The following is a 24,618-nucleotide window of genomic DNA, read 5'->3' on the forward strand; positions in this document are numbered from 1 at the left end:
AAAGCAGTTCTTAAACATGAAGAACATGTTTAAGTCGCATACCCGTATATATCATTTTCTTGACACGATAGAACATTCCCCATGACAACAATAAAAATGAAACACATTTTTAAATGAAAAAAATAAAATTATTTTAAAAATTCATCTTCATTTATACACTTGTGAATACAGCTTACTTAACTATCAGTGTTCAGAATCCGATTCTCCCCACCACCTAACTAAATCAGAAATGTACTTAAGCAATAAACATACTGATTCCTATAGAGGAAAAGCCTAAAGATCACTATTACAGTGAAGGTGAGAAAAACAACTTAAGTAGAAGTCAGTGTTTTGAAACCGGGGTGCTACTTCAAAAGTGATGAGTTTACTCTCCACTGTCAACAACACACAGGTTACCTGAAGGCATTTCAAATCTCACTTTCATGTTTCATGGAAACACCAACAGCATCTGCTTAACTGTTTACCTTGTTGACATCCTACTCTGTATTTTTTATTTCAAATGATGCAGAAAAGCTTGAAATCAAACACATAAAGAATAATTTGAGAGGGTCACCTGGGTGGCTCAGTTGGCTAAGTATCTAGCTTTTGGTTTCAGCTCAGATCATGATCTCAGGGTCGTGAGATCAAGCCCTGTGTCAGGCTCTATGTGGAGCCTGTTTGAAATATTCTCTTCCTCACCCTCTCCCCCTTCCTCTGCTCTCTCTAAATGGACAAATAAGATCTTTAAAAAAAAAAGGAAGTAACTTGATAGTGTTACTTGGGCTGACACTGAGACACAAGGACAGATTCTGTTCATCAGGCCCTCCTGTGTTACTAAACCCACAGCAGGACATCAGTATTTCGTTTGAAGTGAATTCTTAACAATCTCTATATATCAAGTATATCCATGAAGATATTCTAAAGCTAATATGATTTAAGATTGTTCATACTACCATCTCCTTTAATCATTGTGGAAAATAGAGTCACTATTCCTAAAACTGCCTTATACCAAAAAAATTTTAAATTATGTTAATATAACAAGACTTCGTTTCACTTAACATGCTTATGTTGGAGCCCATTATAAAATTTAGGAAGCCTATCAAACCAAATAAATCAAGTTAAGTCTTGTGGTCTGAGTAATTAACAGAACATATCCCTTTTTTATTTTTAAAATCACATTGAATATAACAATTATAACCAGAATAGTGGGACCCATAGAAGTTCTCAAATCAGTTATTTCTGGACCCACCAAAGAACTCTTCCGCACTACAGACTGTGAGTCATTAAAATAAAACTTACATCCACTCATGCATATTACATATAAACTAATTCTCTATAAAATAAACTTAATAAATTGAATGTAAAGAGGCCTTATACCAAATTACTTTGTACTACAATCTTTAACTCATGGCAGGAATCGCAATAAAATCAGAGAGAAGGGTAACAACCTATTGAAAGTCAGACTATACATTTCATAAAACACCAAAAACAAGCAAGTGAAGACAGGGCACAAGGGAGGAAGCAAAGATGCTTGATAACAAAGAAACACTATATTTAAATGTAAAAAGCTGGTAAAAGTCCTTATTGAAAAGTAATATTAAAACACAAATTAGATATGCCTAATAAGGCTCCCTGTTTTCTTAAAAAATTGCCAGGCCAGGATAGAGTTGTACGAACAAGTTGTCACTCACAAACTCAATTTCTCAAAACCTCAACCCCCGACCCTTACTATTTTCAGCAATATTACTTTTAAAATGAGGGACCAATATTACTTCTTATCTTTTCTGGAAAAGATGCTCAAGATAAAAAGTGATATTGAGTAGGTAGGTCTGCAGTACTGACAGAGGTTCATTGAAATCCATAGCTTCTTACAAAAGTAAAAAATTTCTCATCATCAATGTAAGAAGCAACCTGGAGAAAAAATTATCAACTGATCTATAAATGATCAATCTTCAGAAAACAAAATCTGTTCTGTTTCTTCTGTGCCTGTCAGCACAGTACCATCAGGCATTATGTGGTTTAGCTACAAACTGCATTCATGGATGAACGAGCACTGTGCAAATGTTTCTTCTTCATGAATAGAAATGACATAGAGATTAGTATGTCATTTGTATTGGGAAAAAATTGCTTTAAAACAGCAAAAAGAAATGTGCTAAGTACTAATTTAACACAAAATCTACCTCTTAAAATTCTATAACAGGAAATATCAAACTCTTCTCTTTTAATTGCTTCAAAAAAAAAAATCTTCTAAGTATATTGCCATTTAGCACTTTCCTAGCAGGGGGCTCAACGAAGGAGCAAAGAAGAGGTGAAGAGGTAACAGAAGGGGAGAAAAAAAAGGAGAAGGAGAGCAGGTCTCTAGGATTAAACGTTCACACCGTCTTTAAATAAATGTTCAAAGCAGCTTAGCCTTTGAAATTCAGTTCTTCCTTCCTCAGGATGAAATCAAAGGTATGCAAAGTGGTTTCCTAGGTATTGTTGGCCTTATGAAGCAAATACAGTCACCTCATTGAGCAGGAGAGGCAATCATCAGGTCTCAGATTTACTCCCTGGCCAAAGGAACACTACCCCTGTAGGTTTCCCACAGGCTACAGTGAGTTACCCTCTCTCCTCCCAAATGCGCTCGGAGGAAGAGAAAGACAAAGGCATCAGATAGAGCTGGAATAAACCCACCACATCCTAAGGGCAACCTGACCAGTTACATACACCAGGAGGGTAAAGGCCATTTCTAATTGGTCTTTAAATTCCCCAGCACCTGGAACAGACTAAGCACTCAGTAACAGTTTTAAAATTGAATCTCCTTCCATTTCTCTATTTCAGGTAAAGAGCACACAGAGAGAGGTTAAGGTCACTTAGAAATAGCATCCAGGTCTGCTAGTGCCCGGGCTCCCAGCCTAACTTTATAGATGTTAAAAAAAAAAAAAAAAAAAAAAAAAAAAAAAAAGGTACAAAGCGGTGACGCCTCCCCTGCGTTCTCATTGAGCCTGTCTCAACCTTCATGCCAAAAACATTAGTTCTGATTTCGGAACAGGTACTTATCCGTACTGAACCAAGGATGATGAATCTAGAGTCCTTGTCCTTATCATACTTTAGGACTTGATTGACTGCCGCTCAAAGGGTGATGTTCATTACCACTGAAACAAATGTTCGTTAACAAAGCCTTTTGGAAGGGCTCATTGGTGCCCAAGACTGCAGTAGGTATGACAAATACAAAACTGAGTAAAACATGTTCTCTGTCCTTGAAAGGATCACAGACTAGTGGTTGAAACAAATATTGAGCTAAATGATGCTAAGGAAACAGAAGAAGGATCTACCTCTCCCAGGAACAAATCCGCTGAGGTCTGACCTGAGTCTTGAAGTCAGAGAAAGAGCAGTTTCTGAGGCAGAGGGAGAATACATACAAACATATTAAATATGAAAGATGTGCCTGTGCTGACTACCAGAGGTGGCTGTATCTGATAAAACCTAAAAGGTAGGAAAGAACTTCTGGAAAAAACTCTATACAACGTCATGGGCAATGGGAAACCATTAGGCCTATGTGGTAGGCAGAGTAAATTGTACCCCTACCCCCAGAAAGATGCCCATGGCCTAACCCCAGAAGCTGTGGTTATCTGATATAGCAAAAGAGGAAATAAAAAAGGAAACTGAGGTGACTAATCAGAATATTTTTAAAATAGAGAGATTATCCTAAATTATCCAGGTGAATCCAATCTAATTACCTAGTTCAATGAAGTTGAAAGCATTTCCCAGAGGGATCAAAGATAAAATGGCAGAAAGAAGAGAGATGCAAAAGCATGAGAAGGACTCTGCCTTTACAGGTTTAGAGACTGAGGAAGGGGAATAGGAGCCAAGAAATTGGAGGAGGGGCGCTTTAGAGCTGAGACAACCCTCACATGACAGCCAGGGATGTCAGTCTCACAACCACAAGAAATTGAATTTTGCCAATAACCCAAACAAACAAGCAAACATCAAGAACACAAGATCTCTCCCCATTTATTCAGAAATTCAATTCTCTTCATTTTGATTTTGTGGTTTACACCATAAGTCCTCTACATGATTTGTTAGTTATATACCAGTTTCGTTCTTTCTATAGCTTTTTTTTTTTTCTCCTCCGGAAGGGGAGAGGTGTTAGAGGAAAGCACTAGTAAATGGAGTTTTGCAAAAGTTCGTTGCTAGTAAAAGAAATATATTTACCACCCTGTTGTACAAGAAATCTCTGAAATTTTTGCATCTTGCAAAATACAATGGATTTTTATCTTAAATCTGCACTGTTGCTGAACTTATTGATTAGTTCTAGATTTTGGAGATTCTTTCAAACTTTTCTATGTAAACAACCTTGCCACCTACAAATAGGGACAATTAATAACCCTTCCTTTTTTACTTATATGTAAAGTAAATAAATAGTAAATTACTTATATGTAAAGTAAATAAAGTAATACTTTTTGTTCGTTTCATTCGTGCTTCATTGCTTTGGCTAGAAATTCCAGCCCTGTGTTGAACAAGAGTGGCAAGAGCAAACCATCCCGGCCTTGTTCCCAGCCTGAGGGGGGAATTTTTGAACCTCTCACATTTAATGTTAGCTTTAAAATTTTTGTAGATTCATGTTATCAAGTGGAGAAAGTATTCCTCTGTATTAGTTTCCTAGAGTAGGTATAACAAAGTACCACAAAATAGAAAACTTAAAAGAGAAGTTTATTCTCATAGTTCTGACTAGAAGCCAAAAGTCAATAGGGCCAGGCCTCCTCTCTGATTTTGGGTAGAACTTTCCTTGCCTCTTCTTACTTCTGGGAATAATGGCTAATCCAGGATTTCCATACCTCTCACCGCATGACACTTTGTCTCTCTCCTTAAAAGGACACAAATTGGATTAAGAGCCTTCTCTGTTCCTTTATAAACTCGTCTTATTACAACTATAATGACCCAATTTTCAAATAAGGTCACATTCTAAGACATCAGGACTTAAAAACGGTTTTTCTGCAGGACACAACTCAATCTATAACATTTCTATTTTTCCCCAGTTTTTATCAGGAGTAAGTGTTCAGTTTTGTCAAAGCTTTGTCTGCATCTATTGATATATGATTTTTCTTCTTTAGCCTTGTTGATTAAGTGCATCATGATGAAGATTTTTATGCCCACATTCATGATAAACATGAGTTTGTAAATCTGGGGTTTGGGGTTTTGTTTTATTACTGTCTTTATTTGTCTTTACTAACAGCACCAGCTTCATAAAATATATTGAGTTGTTCCCTGCTCTTGTATTTTCCGGATGAGACTGTGTAGAATTGATATTAATCTTTCCTCAAATCTTTGGTAGAATTCTCCACGGAAGTCATCTGTACTTGAAGATCTTTTAGGGAGTCTTAAAATCATTATTTAATTTCCTTAATAGAGAACAATTCAAATTTTCTTTTCCCCATGGGGTGTTGTAGTACTTTGCTTTTTGAATAACTGATCTTTCAAGTTTTCCAATTTGTGTTTAAAGTTTGTTGTCTGCCTTACCACTCTGGTGACACAGGGTCTGCAGTGATACTCGGTTTTATTGCTGACCCTAGTAATCTATTTTTTTTACTGATAAAGATTTAACAGTTTTATTAATCTTCTCAAAGAACTACATCCTTGTTTCATTGATTTTCTCTATTGTTACTCTGTTTGCAATTTAATTGATTTCAACTCTTTATTATTTCCTATTTATTTTGGATGTTTTTATTTTGGGTTAAAATTTATTGACTTGAGCCCTTTTTCTTTTTCTCTACCTAACGTAGGTATTCAATGCCACAGATTTCCTTCCCAGTACTACTTTAGACATGTGCCATAAGTTCTGAAAGGTTGTATTTTCATTAACTTCAGTATATTTTTTTTATTTCCTTTGAGATTTTTTCTTTGACTCCAGGATTATACACAAATGTGTTATCTACTTTTCAAATGTTTGGATATCTTCCTGCTATCTTTCTGTTATTGATTTCTAATTTGACCCTTTTGGGGGAAGAACACATTTGGTAGGATTTTAATTTTTTTAAATTTGATGAGGTTTGCTTTGTGGCCCAAGATATGGTCTATGTTGGTATATGTTTTAAGAATGCGTACTCTGCTGTTAGATGGAATGGTCTATAAATACGCATTATGTTCTTTTACTTGATAGTAATGTTAAGTTCTTATTGGTGATTTTCCAACTAGGTGTTCTACTGATTGTGACTCAAATTGTGAAGTCTCCAAATCTATTTTTGGATATATCTATTCCTTTCAATTCCAGTATCTTTGTTTCATATACTGTGCACATCTGAGGTTTGAAGTGTACACTTAGGATGGGTCTTTTGATGGACTGACTCATAAAAATACACCTTTTTCTTTACTCTGAAGTCAACACTATAGGATATTAAAATAGCCATGAGCATCTTTTAATGTTTGCATAATATGTTTTACTATCTTTTCACTTCCATCTGTCTATATCACTATATTTGAAGCGAATTTCTGATAGAAAGCATATAATCAGGTGATGTTTCTTCACCTACTCTGCCAATCTCCTTTAATTGGCATAACCATTTACACTTCATGTAATTATTGACATGTTAAAGTTTCACTCTAGTATTTTTTTTTTTTGGATACTCTTCATTCTGTTTGTTCATTTTCTTTTCTGTCTTCTTGTGGTTTACTAAAACATGTTTTAGAATGCCATTTTTTAAATTTTTTTTTATTTATCACGTTTTTTTATTTATAGCTCAAACAGCTTTTCTAGAGGTCAATCTGCGTACATCATAATATATCAAAGTTTACTGACATCATGCTGTAAAAGTATTCTTCAGGAATACTTTTACTGGCATCATCATTTTACAAGCTTGAGTGAATTGTACAAACTTTCTCTCCTGTTACAAATCAAACAGTGTCCTTCAAAATTCACATGTTGAAACCCAAACCCACAATGTGACTGTATTTGGAGATAAGGCCTTTACAGAGATAATTAAGGTTAAATGAGATTGTAAGGATAGGGCCCTAACCCAGTAGGACTACTGTCCTTGTAAGAGGAAGAGACACCAGGACTGCACAGAGCAAAGGCCATGTGGAGACACTACAAGACAGCAGCCATCTACAAGCCAAAGAGAGAGGCCAAATAAGAAACCAACCCTGCTGGCACTTTACCATGGCCTTAAGGCTTTCAGCCTCCAGAACTGTGAGAAAATAAGTTTCTGTTTAAGCCACCCAGTCTGTAGCATTTTTGTTATGGCAGCCCAAGCTACCACACCTCCCTTTATGCATCTTTACCCTCCCCATTTAGAGTATAGTTGTTTCACATATTTCTTCTACATAGAATTAGAACCATATCAGACAGATATAATTTTTGCTTCTACCAAACTTATAAAATTCAAGAAAAATATACTTATGCTTATTTTTACTGACACTGCACACTTTTTCTTCCCAATATTTCAAGAATGACCTCTTTTATTATTTCCTTCATTTAGAAAATGTTCTTTAGCCATTCTTTTAGGGTGAATTTTCTGGCCACAAATTCCCTTTGTTTTCCTTCATCTGAGTATGTCTAGATTTCCCCTTCATTCCTGAAGAATACTTTTACAGCATTTAGGATTCTGAGCTGACTGTTCCTTGCTTTATTTAAAAACTGCTTTACCACATGCTTTCGGCCTCCATAGTTTCTGATGAGAAATCCAGTATCATTCCATTGGTTCTCCCTGTAACTAAAGCAGCATCTCTTGCTACTTTCAAGATTTCTTTCTGTTTTCAGAAGTTTGACTAGGATGTGTCTCAATAGGATTTCTTTGGGTTCATCCTATTAATGATTCATTCAGTATCCTGAATCTGTAGGTTTATATCTTTTGCCAAATATAGAAAATATTTAGCCATTATTTCCTCGTATACTTTTTTATCCTGCCTTTTCTCTCAAAACCTAGGATTTAGATAAGAAACTGTTAAATCTTCGATTATAGCACCACAAGTCACTGAGGCTCTGGTTTTTTAATTTTCTCTCTGTTCAGACTGGGTAATTTCTATTATTCTATACTGCAGTTCACCAATTCTTTCCTCTCATCCCTACATTTTGTTGTTGTATTCTTCCAGTAAGTTTTTCATTTCAGTTACTGTATTTTTCAATTCTAAAACTGATATTTGAGCTTTAAAAAAGAATAAAGTTTCTTCTACATATTTGTTGAGACTATTCTTTTTCTCCCAGCATATTCATAATTGTTCATTAAAACACCTTTATGATGGCTCCTTTAAGCATCCTTATCAGAATATTCAAATAAATCAGGGTACCTGGGTGGCTCAGTCAATTAAGTATCCAACTCTTGATTTCAGTTCAGATCATGATTTCAGGGTTGTGAGATAAAGCCCTGCACTGGACTCCCTGCTCAGCCGACAGTCTGCTTGCCCCTCTTCTTCTGCTCCTCCTCCTACTCACTATCTCTAAAGTAAATAAATACAATCTTTTAAAAGAATATTCAAATATCTCTGTCAACTCCATATTGGCATCTAAGAATAATGGCATCCATTATTAATGGATGGATATGAATATGGAGTTGGCATTCAGCTTGTGATCTTCCACCTTTTTAGTAAGCCAAGTGTTTATACTGAAACCTGGACACTTAGATTATTATGTTATGATATTCCATTTTTTACTTCAATCTCTTATTTTTTTAGCTTGCATCCTATGAGACTGCTCCAGTGGATGAAGGATAGGTATCATCACCTCAATGCTGCCAAGTGAAAACAGAGGTCCATTATCTCTAACTGGCCTCCACTGACATTTTAGGAAGAGGTTTCTTCCTTTTTTTTTTTTTTTAGACTTTATTTATTTATTAGAGAGAAAGAAAGCCCAAGCTGGGGGAGCAGCAGAGGGAGAGGGAGAGGGAGAAGCAGATGCCCCACTGAGCAAGGAGCCTAATACAGAGCTCGATCCCAGGACCCTGGGATCATGACCTGAGTGGAAGGCAGAAAGAAAATTAACTGAGCCACCCAGATGCCTGGAAGAGATTTCTTGTTATTGCTGGACATAACTGGGAGTCAGCTTCCTACCTGGCGTCCATGGTACCTCCCTGGCAGGGAGAAGTAAGACTGCTTCTTTATGCTCAAGTAACCTCCACTGGAACCAATGGGAGGTGAGGTTTGTTTCCAAATCTATTTTTGCCAGTGGTATTAATTACCCTAATTAGATAATTTAATTAAAATTACATAAAAAGACAAATCACTGTAAAAATAGCTATTTCTATAAAAACTAAGCCTAAGGCTTTGAAAAAGTTTTTTCAGTGACATTTTAAAAAGTGCCATAGAAGTAGATATGGACACAAGTGTATAATACTAAGAGACAAGTGTGTAATACTAAGAGACATCAGCAGAATGACATTTTAAGAATTCTGTACTCTATACTTTGCAAGACTCTCTACATTTCTCTTCCACCTTTAAGTAGCAATATGAAGAAAATAATGCATCATGGATGTGGTTTATATAATCAACCTATAATCAACCTGTGCCCACCCTAAGAAGTAGAATAGGTAGTCTGGCCTCCACATCTATTTCTACTAAGAAATAGAGTAGACACTACCTTGACCTCCACATCAAAAGTCTAGAAGGAAAAAAAAATGGATTCTTAATCTTTTGAATTCAAAGGATGTTTAGGATATATGTGAATCATTTATCATTCCCTGCTTTAGCTCATTTTTCCAAAAACCAATAGCATTAAAAAAAGGATGTCCTCAGTAGACACATACACACTTCCACCCAAGAGGTTACAGTGCCTTTCTAAGTAGGTGGTATTGTACTTTTTTTTTTTTTGCTTTTATGTATTATCTACTTTCCTATAATGAACTCTTTTCATAAGAAAAATAATTTTTAAAAAAGAGGAAAAAAATAATTTTTAATTACCCCCAAAGAATAATCTTACATAAATGCTTAGGGAAACACAAAGTTATTTTGTTAAAAATCAGTATAAGAAACATCCTGAAACGGGAAAAATATATCACCGGTCACATGTGACAAAGTAACAAATTTTATACCTTAACCTTAGAAGGTCAGCTTTAATACTATGTAATATCCAAATCCAATTTACATTCCTCTGTCAGAGTAATATATCACCAATGCTGAATATAATTATAGCTTATTTTACCTTTCATTTTCACCTACTCTAAGCAAGGTGACTAAATATTTAAAATGAACGGGGTGGGGAGAGGGGTACAAAGCAATTAACATGCCCTGTAGGGCAAAACAAACATATACCCACATCTCAACCAATGGCCCATCCACAAAGATTACACTAAATTATACAGCCAGACAGGGAATTCAGAAATTCAGCAACTAAATAACATTCTGATTTAAAAATCTACCAAATTTCAAAATACAATCATTCATAATATATATTTTCTGGGAATTGACTTTTAAAGGAATTATGTATTTTAAACCAGTCACTTATTCTCACTACTGATATTAGATGAAACAGTAGAATAACAAACTAACAAGTTTATTCTCCTGGTTACTTTTTAACGCTAATATATTGGGAGGTATAAAATGTCTAAAGGGTTCAAAATAAAATGAAAAGAAAACCAGAAGAACTGCAGTGATGAAAAACAAATGACCAATATAAGAAACATGAGCTCTTGATCTTCAGATGAAAAAAGTAAGAGAACTACGGAGGTAAAATAACATATCCTAGCATGTGCTCTGATCAAAACTTCAGTCTACTACTAAAAGAAACATTGTAGAAAAAGCAATCATTGGGAATGTATGAAATATGAGTAAGGAGGTTTCTTAGTATCAAATCAAAAAATCATTACTTCAGGAAAGCATTAATGAATTATTCATTTTAAATTGACTAATTTGACCACAAATGTATGGGGAAGAAGAAATCATTACATTGCAGGTCTTCCATCATCTGTTTTTCACCCTAAGTACTTGCTGCCCAACACTTGTCCCATAAACTTCATTATTAAGTCTATCATCTGCTCCTGATTCTATCAAGTTCATTGCTACGTTCACTCAGCTGCAAATGAAACTATTGCATCTTTCAAGAGCCAATTCAAGTGTCCTTCTTCTTTGAACTCCCATTAATTTAAGTTTCTCCATTCGCTTACTGGGTTTTACCCACCTGGCCCAGATATCCCTCTAGTTAATGCACATTTGTCTTTCTTTTATAGGAAAATGTCTCAATTTCATCACAAGAATCGTCAGGAGTTCTTCACCGTCCATTTATTCCATCTCACTTAATCTGACTTCTGCCACCCAGACTCCACAAAATTGCTTTTCTCAAAGGTCACCAACCATCCTCCTCTTGCCAATTCTGACAGTAATATCTTGCACCAGGTCTCAGAAACATTCTGGGTGGTTTATCACTTTCCCTATTGAAACACTCTCCTTCTCTTATGCTCAGGAAATCAGTCTTTTTGGGTTCTTCTCCTCCCAAATGACTACTCCTTCATCTGTTTTCCTGGTTCCTCTTGCCTTTCTAGACCATGGGTAAATTGCTGGAGATCCCCAGGACTTGTTCTGGGCCTTCTATATCTACACACACACACACACACACACACACACACACACACACTTCTACCTGAATTCTCAACAATTCTCAGGGCTTTATGTGCAGTCTACATATAAACAATAGGCAAGTATTTGTACATTCTCCACTGAGCTCGAGGCCCCATTATCTAGCTGCTTGATATCTCAAACTATGAAACTGAAACATATCAAACTTTACATGGTAAAACAGGTATTTTGATTTTTTCCAAAATGCATGAAACTAGTAACAAAACCATCTTCCCCTATCCGAGTTAATGGCATTACTATCCACTTATGCTCAGGTCACACAATCTAAGTGTCATTCTTGATTCCTCCTTCTCGTTCACACCACACATCCAATCTGTCAACATGCCCTACAGTTTCTACCTTAAATTTGTCTGCAAACCCCACCCAACTCCTTGCCCCACCACTAATATAATCCTCATCCAAGCCATGCTCATCACTCCTGTGATTATGCCATAGTCTCCTTTCTGATCTCCCTGTTCCACTCTTTCCTCCCTTTAATCCATTCTCCCCATAGCAGTTCCTTTTAACAAGTACATTTAGAAATAGGTCATTTCCTATGTAAAACTCATTAACAGCCTCACACATATTTAAACTAAAAATCTTCTCTCTCTCCCAAATCACCTTAAGACTTCTCATGACCTGGACATTGCCCAACTCTCTGATGGCTCCATGGCCTCTGGGACTCCACTTCCCCCTCTCCACCCTCCTGCCTAACTGCTTCCCCACCTCAGGGTCTCTGCTGCCCAGGGGGTGGTCCAGGCCCTGCACCAAAGCCTGAGCTGCTCTTGGCTAATTCCTTGTCTTCTTAAGCTCTTAAGATTTACCACCTCAAAGACATTCTCTGACCAGTTTGCATCTAAAAGTCCTCTATCCATTACTCTCAGTCCCTCATTTTAACTAAAGTTGTATCTTCTACTTATTACATGTTTTCTAGATCTCTCCCCCATATGCCTCATTACTGTGATACTTAGCACAGCACCTGAGAATTCTCGCTGCATGAGTAGATTAACAAATACATCCTCTGCTACTCTGCTGCATTTTATCCAAACCACACAAAGATGTAATTAGGTAACAGCTGGTGATATCACTTGCTCTATGATGTGTTAGACATTTCTCTCCAAATGGAATCTCAGTAATTTGAAGACAGGGAGAAGCTCTTGTACCTCTACTAGCTTTCCAACAGAGAAGTGTGTAAGGCACTCAAAATACTTGATGCCCTGTCCGGAAAAATGAGCAGTATATCATCTCATGCATTTTACTTCATGCTTTAATTTCTCTGTTCTCTTTACTATTCAACTCCATTTAACAAACACCCTGATCTAAAGTTCCATATCACAGTTCCACAACAACATAATATTACGTGTGCCACCTCAGAAATCCACAGCATGGTATAGAGAGCCCCCATACTTACAGAGACTCAAGAATGCAAAGGCTCAAAACAAGTGCACCAAGAATATCGCATGAGTTTCTCATCTGTAGAACTATCGTCCAAAAGGGAAGCCCCTAGTGACATGTGGATTTAAGTATAAATTCCATTCCTAAGTCATATTAAGCACAATTCAAGTGCTGACTGGTCACATGTTTTGAGTACTGAAAACACAAAGAACATTTCCTGGACAAAATTCTATTGGACTTCTGCTCAAATGATCTTACTTTCTCTAGCTCCACATAGGCACTCCAAGTGACCTCAGTAGGTCTAACCCTCATGTGTTTAACTTTTATGAATTTCAACATATGAAAGATGTTTAACATATGAAAACTACACCTATTTCTTTCTCATATACATTGATTACCCCGTAACAAAAGACCTAGCAATCCATGGCCAATATGGATGATAAAGTTGAATTTTATTTCACAACATTTTCTGAATCACAAAAATTAAAACTTCCTTCTAGTTCCAATATTATTTCACCTACCTCTGTATTAAGGTCTGATATGTACAGTTGATCCTTGAACAGCGTGGCTGTGTTAGGGGTGCTAATTCCCCCAGCACAATGGAAAATCTATGTATAAACTTCTGACTCCCCAAAATCTTAGCTACTAATAACCTACTGTTGACCAGAAGTCTTACCTATAACATAACCAGTTGATTAACATATATTATATATGTGTTATATACTGTATTCTTACAATAAAGAAAGCTACAGAAAATGTTGAGAAATTCTAAGAGAAAATAGCTGTGTATAAATGGACACACACAATTCAAACCTGTGTTGCTCAAAGGTCAACTGCAGTTAAGTACTTTTTTATGTATAGAGACAACAGGGACTACCAAGACAAAAACTGAATTTTTAATTCTTTACTTAGCTCACAAAGCAATACTTTTTTTTTTTTTTTTTTTTTAAAGAAGGCCCAGCATGTAGCCCAACACAGGGCTTGAACTCAGGACCCTAAGATCAAGACCAGGGCCGAGATCAAGGGTCAGATGCTTAACCAAATGAGCCACCTGGGTACCCCACACCAAGCAATACTTTTAAAACATCATAACAAGGCAGAAAAATGAGTATAAATTAAGAACTATATCGATTCTTTGAATGTAGGATTCTAAATAACCAGGGTGTGTTAGGGTCTTCAGTTCAGTAATTTTTCCACTGAATGTATCTATCTTTGCAAGAAACCAAAGTATTCAGTAAGTGACATCATACTGATAACTATTACAGGTTGAACATAGAAGGCTTACATTCTCTGAGGACACAGACAATTATCACTGAAAAGTAAAGTTTCTTGAATTTCACCTCTATGGTCAGAAGCAACTATATAAGTTTAACACTCTATTCTTTTGTTGTCTTTTAAACAGTAATCTAGTCTTTTTGAATAATTAGTTTTCAGTCACATACTCCTTCTTTTATGCTGAATATCAAACTACTGTATTTTAAAAGAGGTTTGAGACCCTATGTTAATTGTGACTGACTTTACATTTGAATAGAATTCTTTTTAAAAATTAATCTTAGCTATTCAAATGGCAATTTATATTTTATTTTAAATAGACTAGGAGATATTTATATTATAAAGTAGATTGGGAGGATTTTACAATTCTAGGACCTTCAGGTCAAGTATAAATTGAGCTACACAGCTCTTAGTCACCATGTACAGAAAATATGTATTTCTCAGTTAAAAGCAATTACTATATTTTCAATGTACTGTACTTTTACTGTTAACCTTGCATGCAAAGTCAAAGCTTTTCAGACACAGATAGAGTTAACTTTGAAACCGAATAATTATAATACATTTTAATATATCTACAAGCCAAAACCAAGCTATAGTATCAATGACAATAAGCAAAAGAGAAAGTCTCCTACTTAGGTGGAACATTCAGTCTTCTGGAAGGTCTCTCAAAGAAATTACACCAGTTCTGGTAGAACTGTGAAAGCACTGGAATGTATTGGCATGCCCTTTAAAATATCAGGTTAGTACTCATTTATAAACATTAATATTTTCTTTCAGGGCATTTTTCATTAATATTTCATTCTTCTAAAACACTTTGGAAAGGACTGCAAAATGACCTAAAATTAGAGGGCATTTCCAACAAATATTTCTCTAATAAGCAATATTAAGGGTCATAAAAGTTATGGATCCTGAATGTTAATTTAGACATAAATAATACAAACCATATCCTAAGATATATGGTATGGTCTAAAGAATAAAGAATATTAACAACTTACCTAAACTTTATGAATTTTTATTGGAAACAACCTAGAAAAACCACTTTGAAGAGATAAAAGTGTATCTCCCTCAGAAAAGTCCTGTAAAATAAATATGCATCCAACTAATATTTCTAACCTACCAAAGACGACGTTTCTATGATTTCTATGGAGTGCCATATTGCTGATTCCCTCATCCGGGCTACAGCCAGCCACACTGAAGTCTGTCATGGACCATAGCTTTTGGACTATCTGTCAGACACACCTCACCTCTCCATTTCTATCCCTTAATAGCTGGTATGAAACCCATTCCCTTTGCCTTATCCTTTCAAGACAGCACTCTCCACTGAAGAGAGTCTCTCTGAGATCACTCATTTCTTCTTTCAGGACCCTTGATATAAATGCTCACTAATCCTTAGAGGATTTAAAAATCCCTTAATCTTCCAGACTTCAATTCTTTTATATATTCTCATAGTTCCGAACTTAACTTTGGGGATAGAATCATCATGCAGTACTTAGGTGAAAGAAAAAGCAGTTACACACAGGAACCAAGGTGTTTAAGCGGCAATGTCTAACAGAATATTTTTACAGTGATATAAATGGTTTATACAGGTGCTGTTCAATTTGCTAGCCACTAGCCACACGTGCCTCTTGAGCACTTGAAATGTTTTGGATCTCCCCCGCCCCACACACACACACACTTAATCAGTTTAAATGCCACAACTAACTAGCAGTTACCTCACTAAAACAGCACAGGAAGGAAAACAGAACCATGTGAATGACTTACCTCTCTGGTATCACTAGTTAGAGGAAAGAAGACAAAAAAGGAAGGAAGGAAGGAAGGAATTTAAGAATGTAGATCATGAAGGAAAACCTTACTCTTGTCCACTTCAGAAATTATCACTATTAATAACACCATACATCTGTACATTGTTAATTCTCAAACTTTTTTCTAAGTCTTTTAAAAGAAAAATGTATAGCTCATGTCTTACTTTAAAACTCTAAAACATATCAGGGGAATAAAAATAAGCTGGAGCCTATTATTACTGAGAACATTTACTATTCTCTTCCTCTCATTTCTACAAAGGGAGAGGCCTTCTACTATGTTCCCCAGAAGAGAACATCAGGATTACTTCCAGTCACTCCCTCCAGCTCGTTATGGGAAGATTGTCCCCACCAACACCACTACCCAGAAGGACTGATTTATACAACTGGTGAAAGTGGGGAAGGGATACTGACTGTGACGTACAGTTGTCTGCTCTTTCTACTCATGACAACGTGGGCAAGTTTGATTCGATGAGATTAACTACACTTCACCTTCAGAAGTCCCAGTTGTGCTCTGCAACTTAGTCTTTTATCGGTATAGAGGTTATTCCTAACCTTACTTCTCTATCTGCTTTAACATATTTGGAACTCAAGGGCAACAACCAGGTCTATCAGTATCTCCACAAAACCAGTCATTTGCATGTGTATGTGTGAAACAGGACAGCTGTTAGAGAAAATGAAATAAACAGTAAAAGATTTTGGTTTTTTTTTTTTTAATGGAATCAAGGGATGAGTCATAAATAGAAAAAGGAGATCTCTGTGAGGCAAAACAAAAGTGAGATACTGAAAAAGTATTGAAGGCCATGTAGGAGCTGAGCTCGGGACTCCAGCTGCCTACCTTCAAATCAAGACAGTTTCAGGAAATTCAGCTAATTAAGGAAATTCAGAGCAAGATAGTCCTTTGTATTCTTAGAAAGTTTATGACCAGACTCAAGTCCTATAGCATATTATGAGAACGCTTATCTACAGCTCCTACTAGTAAGACAAAGAACCTAAATATCCAGCAAAACTAAAAACTGAAAAAAAAACGAGAATTCAGCATTTACTGTGTCCCACTAAATAACGTACAGATGCTTGACCCCTGTCCTCGCTTTCCCCTCATCCCCTTCTGCAGCTCTGCTCTAGTTTCAAAGGGGCTGACTCCGCAGTCTTCAGCTCCCATGGTTTGTGATCATCTGTTCCCTGCTAGGTTTAAGCAGTGGAAGAAGGGAGAAACAAGGGTAATGCTCTCTCCCTCTCTCTCTCTGCCCAGGTTTCTCTGGCAACAGCTGAATCTTCCTCATGAATGCAGTTTCTACCATTTGACACCAGCCCATTACCTTCCAGAACAGAGTGCTCTTTCTCTCCCTCTAGCACAGGAGTGGAGCAGCTTCCTGCTGCTGCTAATCAAGGGCCTCACTGTTTCCTATTTGGTTCCTCTGTCTCTCCATCAGTTATTTAACCAATTTCTGGTGTTAACTTTAAAAGAAGAAAAAAAAAAAAAAAACACGACCTTACAGCGTGCTCTCTGGTGTCTGTCTTCCTGTTAGGACTCTGACAGCATATACACCATACACAGATACACACATGTATGTGCATAGTCTCATCCTGGTTCCACTCCATCTCCTTCCTAGGAAAACATCTTTGGTAAGGCTGACATAAGCCACAGAGACTCCTCTAGGATCATAATGCAGTAAAATTAAGCTTTAAGAAGAGGTCCATCTTGGTAAGAAAGGTTTGACTTGTCCATGCTTTGGTTTGAGTGCTCTGAAGAACCTACAACCCCCTCTCCTACCTCACCCTACACATCAACATTCAGATCCACAGATGAAGAGCAGGGGCTCTGTGGGCAGGGGAGAACGATGAAGGCCTGGAGGACTGGCAGTGACAATCAAGGAAGGACACTAGGTCTTCTTCACTCAAGGAACACCCTACCTTTCATATGCATTGTCCCTTCCCCCAACCCAGGGATGGGCAGAGCATGTAGGAAACCCAGTCCTTCTACCGATTCACTCCCTCCATGAATTTCTAGGGTAATTTTTTAATATTACCACATTCCACAAACCTCTAACATCAATCCATGATTTTCAAAAAGATAAATATCACTTCACCCAGAAAAAGTGAGCAATGTAGAATATTCATTTACCACATTAATGAAGGAACAGCAAGATGATGACTCTGATTCAAAAAGAACTAGAAAAATCAAAGAATTTAAGGCGACTTGATAGAAGAATGCCAATTTAACTACAAGACTGATATCCTACAAAGCAATAAAACTGCAACTTCAAGGATTCACTTAAAAAAAAAAAATAGGGGCGCCTGGGTGGCTCAGTGGGTTAAAGCCTCTGCCTTCAGCTCGGGTCATGACCCCAGGGTTCTGGGATCGAGCCCCACATGGGGCTCTCTGCTCAGCAGGGAGCCTGCTTCCCTCCCTCTCTCTGCCTGCCTCTCCATCTACTTGTGATCTCTGTCTGTCAAATAAATAAATAAAATCTTTTTAAAAAATAAATAAATAAATAAATAAATAAAGTATGCAAGAGTAAGGTAAAGTAAAATGAGAATGTTAATATATTAACATATGCACTTAAAAAATCTGGAGCAAAAACACACAAGAAACTTAACAGGATTTCACCACTGACCAGCAGATCCAAAAATCAAAGGACAGAAAGGAAGAAGGCTTTTACTTTTCTTTTTATAACCTTCTGAGAAATTTGGATTTGGGGCACACAAATTTAATACATTTTCTCCTTGTATTAAAGTAGAAATCTAACAAATGTAGTGATCTGAAAGGGTACCTGCACCCCAATGTTTATAGCAGCAATGTCCATAATAGCCAAACTATGAAAAAAGCCCGATGTCCATTAGCAGATGAGCGGATAAAGGAGATGTGGGGGGTGTGTGTGTGTGTGTGTGTGTGTATAATGAAATATTACTCAACCACCAAAAATGAAATTTTGTCATTTGCAATGACGTGGATGGAACTAGAGGGTATTAATAGTAAGCGAAATAAATCAATCAGAGAAAGACAATTATAAGATCTTAAGATCTCATGGAAATGTGGAATTTAAGAAACAAAACAGAGGATCATAGTGGAGGAGGGGAAAAAAATAAAACAAGATGAAACCAGAGAGGGAGAAAAACTATAAGAGACTCTTAATTATAGGAAACAAACTAAGGGTTGCTGGAGGGGACGGGAGTGGGGGGATGGGGTAACTGGGTGATGGATATTAAGGAGGGCACATGATGTAATGAGCACTGGATGTTATAAACAGCTAATGAATCAATGAACTTTACCTCTGAAACTAATAACATACTATATTTTAACTGAATTTAAATTAAAAAACATAATAATTTTTTAAAAAGTAGAGGCAAATAAATTCACTTTCTGACAAAAGTTTTACCCTCAAAAGACTTTCCCCAAGGGAACCTACTCATATACTTGAGGCAAGAATAAAATCATCAGAGACAAAAGCACAAGACCTAAAAAGGAATGATTATATGCATGTATAAACATGTATACATATACACATATCTGTAGTTTAACTCAATAGTAATAGCTAATCTGTGATATTAAAAGGAAAATATACAATTAAAATATCACATAAAACTAGCATGCAAATTAACTGAGGGTGATTGTGTTATTCTTAGGTTCAAAATAAGGGATACTGCTGATTTTTGTCCCTTTTATGTACATGCATATTAAATTTCCTTTTTGAGTATGCACAAGTTAACTTTCTCTTCTACGATCAGAAGGGCAATAGGTCTTCCAAATTAGTAAGGAAAAAGTGACATGAGAGATTAAAAATATATCCAAAAGAATTTATGGATGAAGAGAAAGAATACAAAAAAGGAACAAAGAGTAGAACAGGGGGTGTGGAAAGGGAGACAAACATGGTAAAAGAAGTGTAAACTAAGTGAAAATTCAGAATGAAATATCAGATATAGGTTCCAATACATTTTTACAGTGGTTAAAAAGACAAAGACCATCAGAATTATTTTAAAAAGCATTTGCCTGGCTACCTAGAAGCAGCTTCTCGGCCCCTTGTAGAACCTCTGTCAGGTTCAGCCTACTTGCCTCTACTCCAGCCTCCACTCCGGCCTCCACCATGTCCGTCAGGGTGACCCAGAAATCCTACAAGGTGTCCACCTCCGGCCCCCGGGCCTTCAGCAGCTGCTCCTACACCAGCGAGCCTGGCTCCTGCATCAGCTAGTCCACCTTCTCTCGGGTGGGCGGCAGCTTCCGGGGGGTGCTGAACAGCAGCATGAGTGTGGTCGGGGCCTACGGCGGCGGGGCCGGGGGTATGGGGTGCATCACGGCCGTCTCAGTGAACCAGAGCCTGCTGAACCCCGTTAAGCTGGAAGTGGATCCCAACTTCCAAGCTGTGCGCACCCAGGAGAAGGAGCAGATCAAGACCCTTAACAACAAATTTGCCTCCTTCATCGACAGGGTGAGGCACCTGGAGCAGCAGAACAAAGTTCTGGAGACCAAGTGGAGCCTCCTACAGCAGCAGAAGACCTCGCGCAGCAACATAGACAACATGTTCGAGAGCTACATCAGCAACCTCCGGCGGCAGCTGGACACCCTGGGCCAGGAGAAGCTGAAGCTGGAGGTGGAGCTTGGCAACATGCAGGGGCTGGTGGAGGACTTCAAGAATAAATATGAGGAGATCATCAAAGAGCGTGCAGACATGGAGAATGAATTTGTCCTCATCAAGAAGGATGTGGATGAAGCTTACATGAACAAGGTAGAACTTGAGTCCCGCCTGGAAGGGCTGACCGACGAGATCAACTTCTTAAGGCAGCTGTATGAAGAGGAGATCCGTGAGCTGCAGTCCCAGATCTCGGACACGTCTGTGGTCCTATCCATGGACAACAGCCGCTCCCTGGACCTGGACGGCATCATCGCCGAGGTCAAGGCCCAGTATGAGGACATCGCCAACTGTAGCCGGGCTGAGGCTGAGACCATGTACCAGATCAAGTATAAGGAGCTACAGACATTGGCTGGGAAGCACGGGGATGACCTCCGTCGCACGAAGACGGAGATATCTGAGGTGAATCGGAGCATCAGCCGACTCCAGGCTGAGATCGAGGCCCTCAAAAACCAGAGGGCTGCCCTGGAGGCTGCCATTGCCGATGCTGAGCAGCGCGGGGAGCTGGCCATTAAGGACGCCAATGGCAAGGTGGCCGAGCTGGAGGCCGCCCTGCAGCGAGCCAAGCAGGACATGGCCCGGCAGCTGCGCCAGTACCAGGAGCTCATGAACGTCAAGTTGGCCCTGGACATCGAGATCGCCACCTACCGCAAGCTGCTGGAGGGCGAGGAGAGCCGGCTGGAGTCTGGGATGCAGAACATGAGTATCCATACTAAGACCACCAGCGGCTTCTCAGGTGGCCTGAGCTCGACCTATGGGGGCCTCCCAAGCCCTGGCCTCAACTATGGCCTGAGCTCCTTTCAGTCCAGCTTTGGCTCCTCCGGGTCCTTCAACCGTGGCAGCTCCTCCAACGCTGTGGTGGTGAAGAAGATTGAGACCCGTGACGGGAAGCTGGTGTCCGAGTCGTCTGATGTCCTGTCCAAGTGAACAACCACCATGGTCCCACCCAGCCTCCCCGCTCTCGTGGCTGCCATAGAGCCTTTGAGGGAAGGAGCTGTGTAGGGGAGCATTGGGAACAGGAGACCCACCTAAGACTCACTCAGCCCCAGTCCTCAGCCTGCCCCTGGGGGGAGTCTGCTGCCCTGGGTACCCCCTCTTGTCCATGCCTCCAACTAAAAGCCAATTTGAGTGTCTTGTCCCAAATAAAGCCTCAGCCGGCTCTGCCCACCCCAAAAAAAAAAAAAAAAAAGCATTTGCCTGATAAAGACTATCAGAATTGTTTAAAAAAAAATTTGCATGCTATTTACAATAGCTATGCCTAAAACACTAAAAAATAATAATAAAGGTAAAGAACAGTACGAATTGTGATGATGAGAGCGGTTGCACACATCAACATATATAAATCTAAGAAACAGAAAAAGCCCCAGAAGAACGTATGGAAGATGCTGCTATTGACACGAAGTTCAAAAAGATAAAACACCAAATCATACATGGATGAATTAGACATATATGGTGAAATGATAATGAAAAGAAAGAAAAGATAAGCCCAAAATTAAAAACAGTGCTAACCAACAGCACAGTGGAGGAAGGGGACATAAAGTTTAGCAAGGATGCATGGGAACCTCAAACTTACAAGCAGTATTTCTAGCTTGCCCTCATTGGTAGGCAAGTGGGTACTTGTTTTACTCCAATGATGAAACCTTTTTTATATGTTTAACATTTTAAAATATAAGATTTTTAATAAGTATTGGTAATTTCAAAATATTGGTCTTGACTTTTTTCTCCAGATCACACTGATACCAGTGGGTACATCCATCTCGTTGTTTGCCACAAACTAAACTATTTGTCTCCTCACATGTGTGGACCATGGCACAAAGTATGTCAATTCCAAAATTAAGTTCTTCCACCAGTTTTGTGTTTAAGCCCAGAAATGGAGAAAAATTAGATTCCAAACATGACACCGGTCAAGTGGAATAATGACACACAAAGTCTGCTCACTTGCTTGGCAGTAAACATTTTACTGCACATTTTTCTAAAGTGATTTTTTTGAGCTTAGTTATTCACTTCATCAGACCTAGTTCCAAAACCTCCTTAGAAATTTAAAAGATGTTAGCAAGAAAATAGGTCTTGTAAACTTCAAAACACACAGGTTAACCATAAGTAAAGGAATATAAGTGCTCGCTTCAGCAGCACATATACTTAAAAAACAAAACAAAACAAAACAAAAATGGAAAATAATGCCTAAGATCACAAAACATAGGACCTGATAGACTGGATTTTCAGAGACAGAAATTGTGCCCTTGACAGCTACATCAAATTGAGAAAATGAAGATATATTCTGTAACTAATTTGCTATATACATAGATGACTATGGACTACAATGCTAGAGATCAATCATAATGTCAGTGTCTACTCTTTTATGTTTCCACCTCAAAGTGTTCGATAGCTCGAACATAATTGTTGCCTATGTCAAGATCCACTGAAAGTTATAAATGACAATTTGAAGTTGGTCTTTTCTTGTGTTCCAAAAGTAAAGCAACTATGTCTTTTAGTTTAAAATTGTCACCAAGTATATTGAATAATCAAAAAAACTTCAAAACAGAAGAATTTTGTGATCTTCAAATCAACACTTCATAAAAGGTGGCAAATAACATGGTATTTAATGTGCTGGTTTTCATACAATTCACTGCCCAGATGGTCAAAGGCTGATGTGGCGCATAATTGGTAAGCGGAGTTTCAGAAGCAGATAAATGGCTCTAAAAGTACTGCATATCTGGGTGGGGGTGGGGTAGACGGAGATTTCCTTCTTGTTACTTGATTTTTTATTTAATAAAACCCAATCCCAAACCAGTGTTGCAGAATCATCATTCATCAGTTCACGTGTTTCCCTCTTAATTCTAGTCACAGACACTGAAGAATTTTAACGCTGATTTACTCAATACTACAGGTCTAACAATGATCTCAAAAAGTGACAAAAAGTCTTTTTCTCTTGAAACTGAGTCACACAGTATATATTAAAAAAATAAGAAAATATGAAACCTGACTTAACAATAGCAGACATAAAACTAATAGCCAAGTCCAAAACTTTGAACATAGGCATAACTTCAACTTTTACACATCAAAAGTGAGTCATTCCTCAACCTGGAGAACCACACACAGAGATACTCTTGAGCCTCTTCTCTCTACACCATGTGCCACAATTTCAGGAAAACATCTCTAATGGTAAGATTTCTATATTTCCAATTAAAAAGACTTTTACAGAAAACATGCACAGCTTGAGGATTGCTGATAATACATTCTAGAATTGGTCTTTCTTAGAAAAATAATACTACAATTTTTTTTTAAAGTAAGGTTCAAGTGAAAGAGACATAGCATTATTTTCCAGTAGTTTAAGGTGAAATCACATATAATTGTATCCACTGGAATACACATGAATTCATACATAAAAACCTCTCACAGTTTTTCATTTGCTACCATTTTCATCTAATCAAATTATGAAAATGAAGGGAAGAGTATACTTTTTTTTTAAAGATTTTATTTATTTATTTGACAGAGAGAAAGAGATCATAAGTAGGCAGAGAGGCAGGCAGAGAGAGAGTGGGGAGCAGGCTCCCCACTGAGCAGAGAGCCAGATGTGGGGCTTGATCCCAGGACCCTGAGATCATGACCTGAGCTGAAGGCAGAGGCTTTAACCCACTGAGCCACCCAGGCGCCCCCCGAAGAGTCTACTTCTAATTAAATTAAAAAGCCATGAATAAATCCATTGTTCAGTGGCTGCCAGATAAACTAAAACAATAGGACATCTCCCAATCAACCCCAAAACAAGCTCTTCCTACATTTAAACTCCTTAAGAACAGGGTCTAGATCTGCTTTGCTATTTACCCAAACCCTTCATCTTAGACAGTGTTTGGTAAGTATCAGGTACTCAATAATTATTTTTTAAATGAATATATTAAAACAGGTACACATTAAACTGGAAACCAGAGCTCTTCATGTATGATTATACCTGTCAAAATCTCAATTCAACCTAGTCTCTAACAACAGCCAAGGTGAAACTGAAGGAGACTAAAATTTTAACTTCATGTTTC

At 37.8% G+C, this 24,618-nt stretch overlaps 1 protein-coding gene, 1 long non-coding RNA gene and 1 pseudogene across 6 annotated transcripts in view; 2 read left to right on the forward strand and 1 right to left on the reverse strand.

Annotated features, from left to right (window-relative positions):
- The window catches only part of DIAPH3 (diaphanous related formin 3), a 510,449-nt gene that overhangs the window by 357,682 nt on the left and 128,149 nt on the right, over positions 1 to 24,618 (reverse strand). The window lies entirely within an intron of this gene.
- LOC125094674 (uncharacterized) overlaps positions 1 to 24,618 on the forward strand; it is a 29,634-nt gene that overhangs the window by 3,553 nt on the left and 1,463 nt on the right. The gene's annotated exons all lie outside the window — the stretch shown is intronic.
- LOC125094673 (keratin, type II cytoskeletal 8-like) lies at positions 19,953 to 21,779 on the forward strand (annotated as a pseudogene).

Source organism: Lutra lutra, chromosome 3 (assembly GCF_902655055.1).
Source record: "Lutra lutra chromosome 3, mLutLut1.2, whole genome shotgun sequence".
In the NCBI taxonomy this organism is placed as follows: domain Eukaryota; kingdom Metazoa; phylum Chordata; class Mammalia; order Carnivora; family Mustelidae; genus Lutra; species Lutra lutra.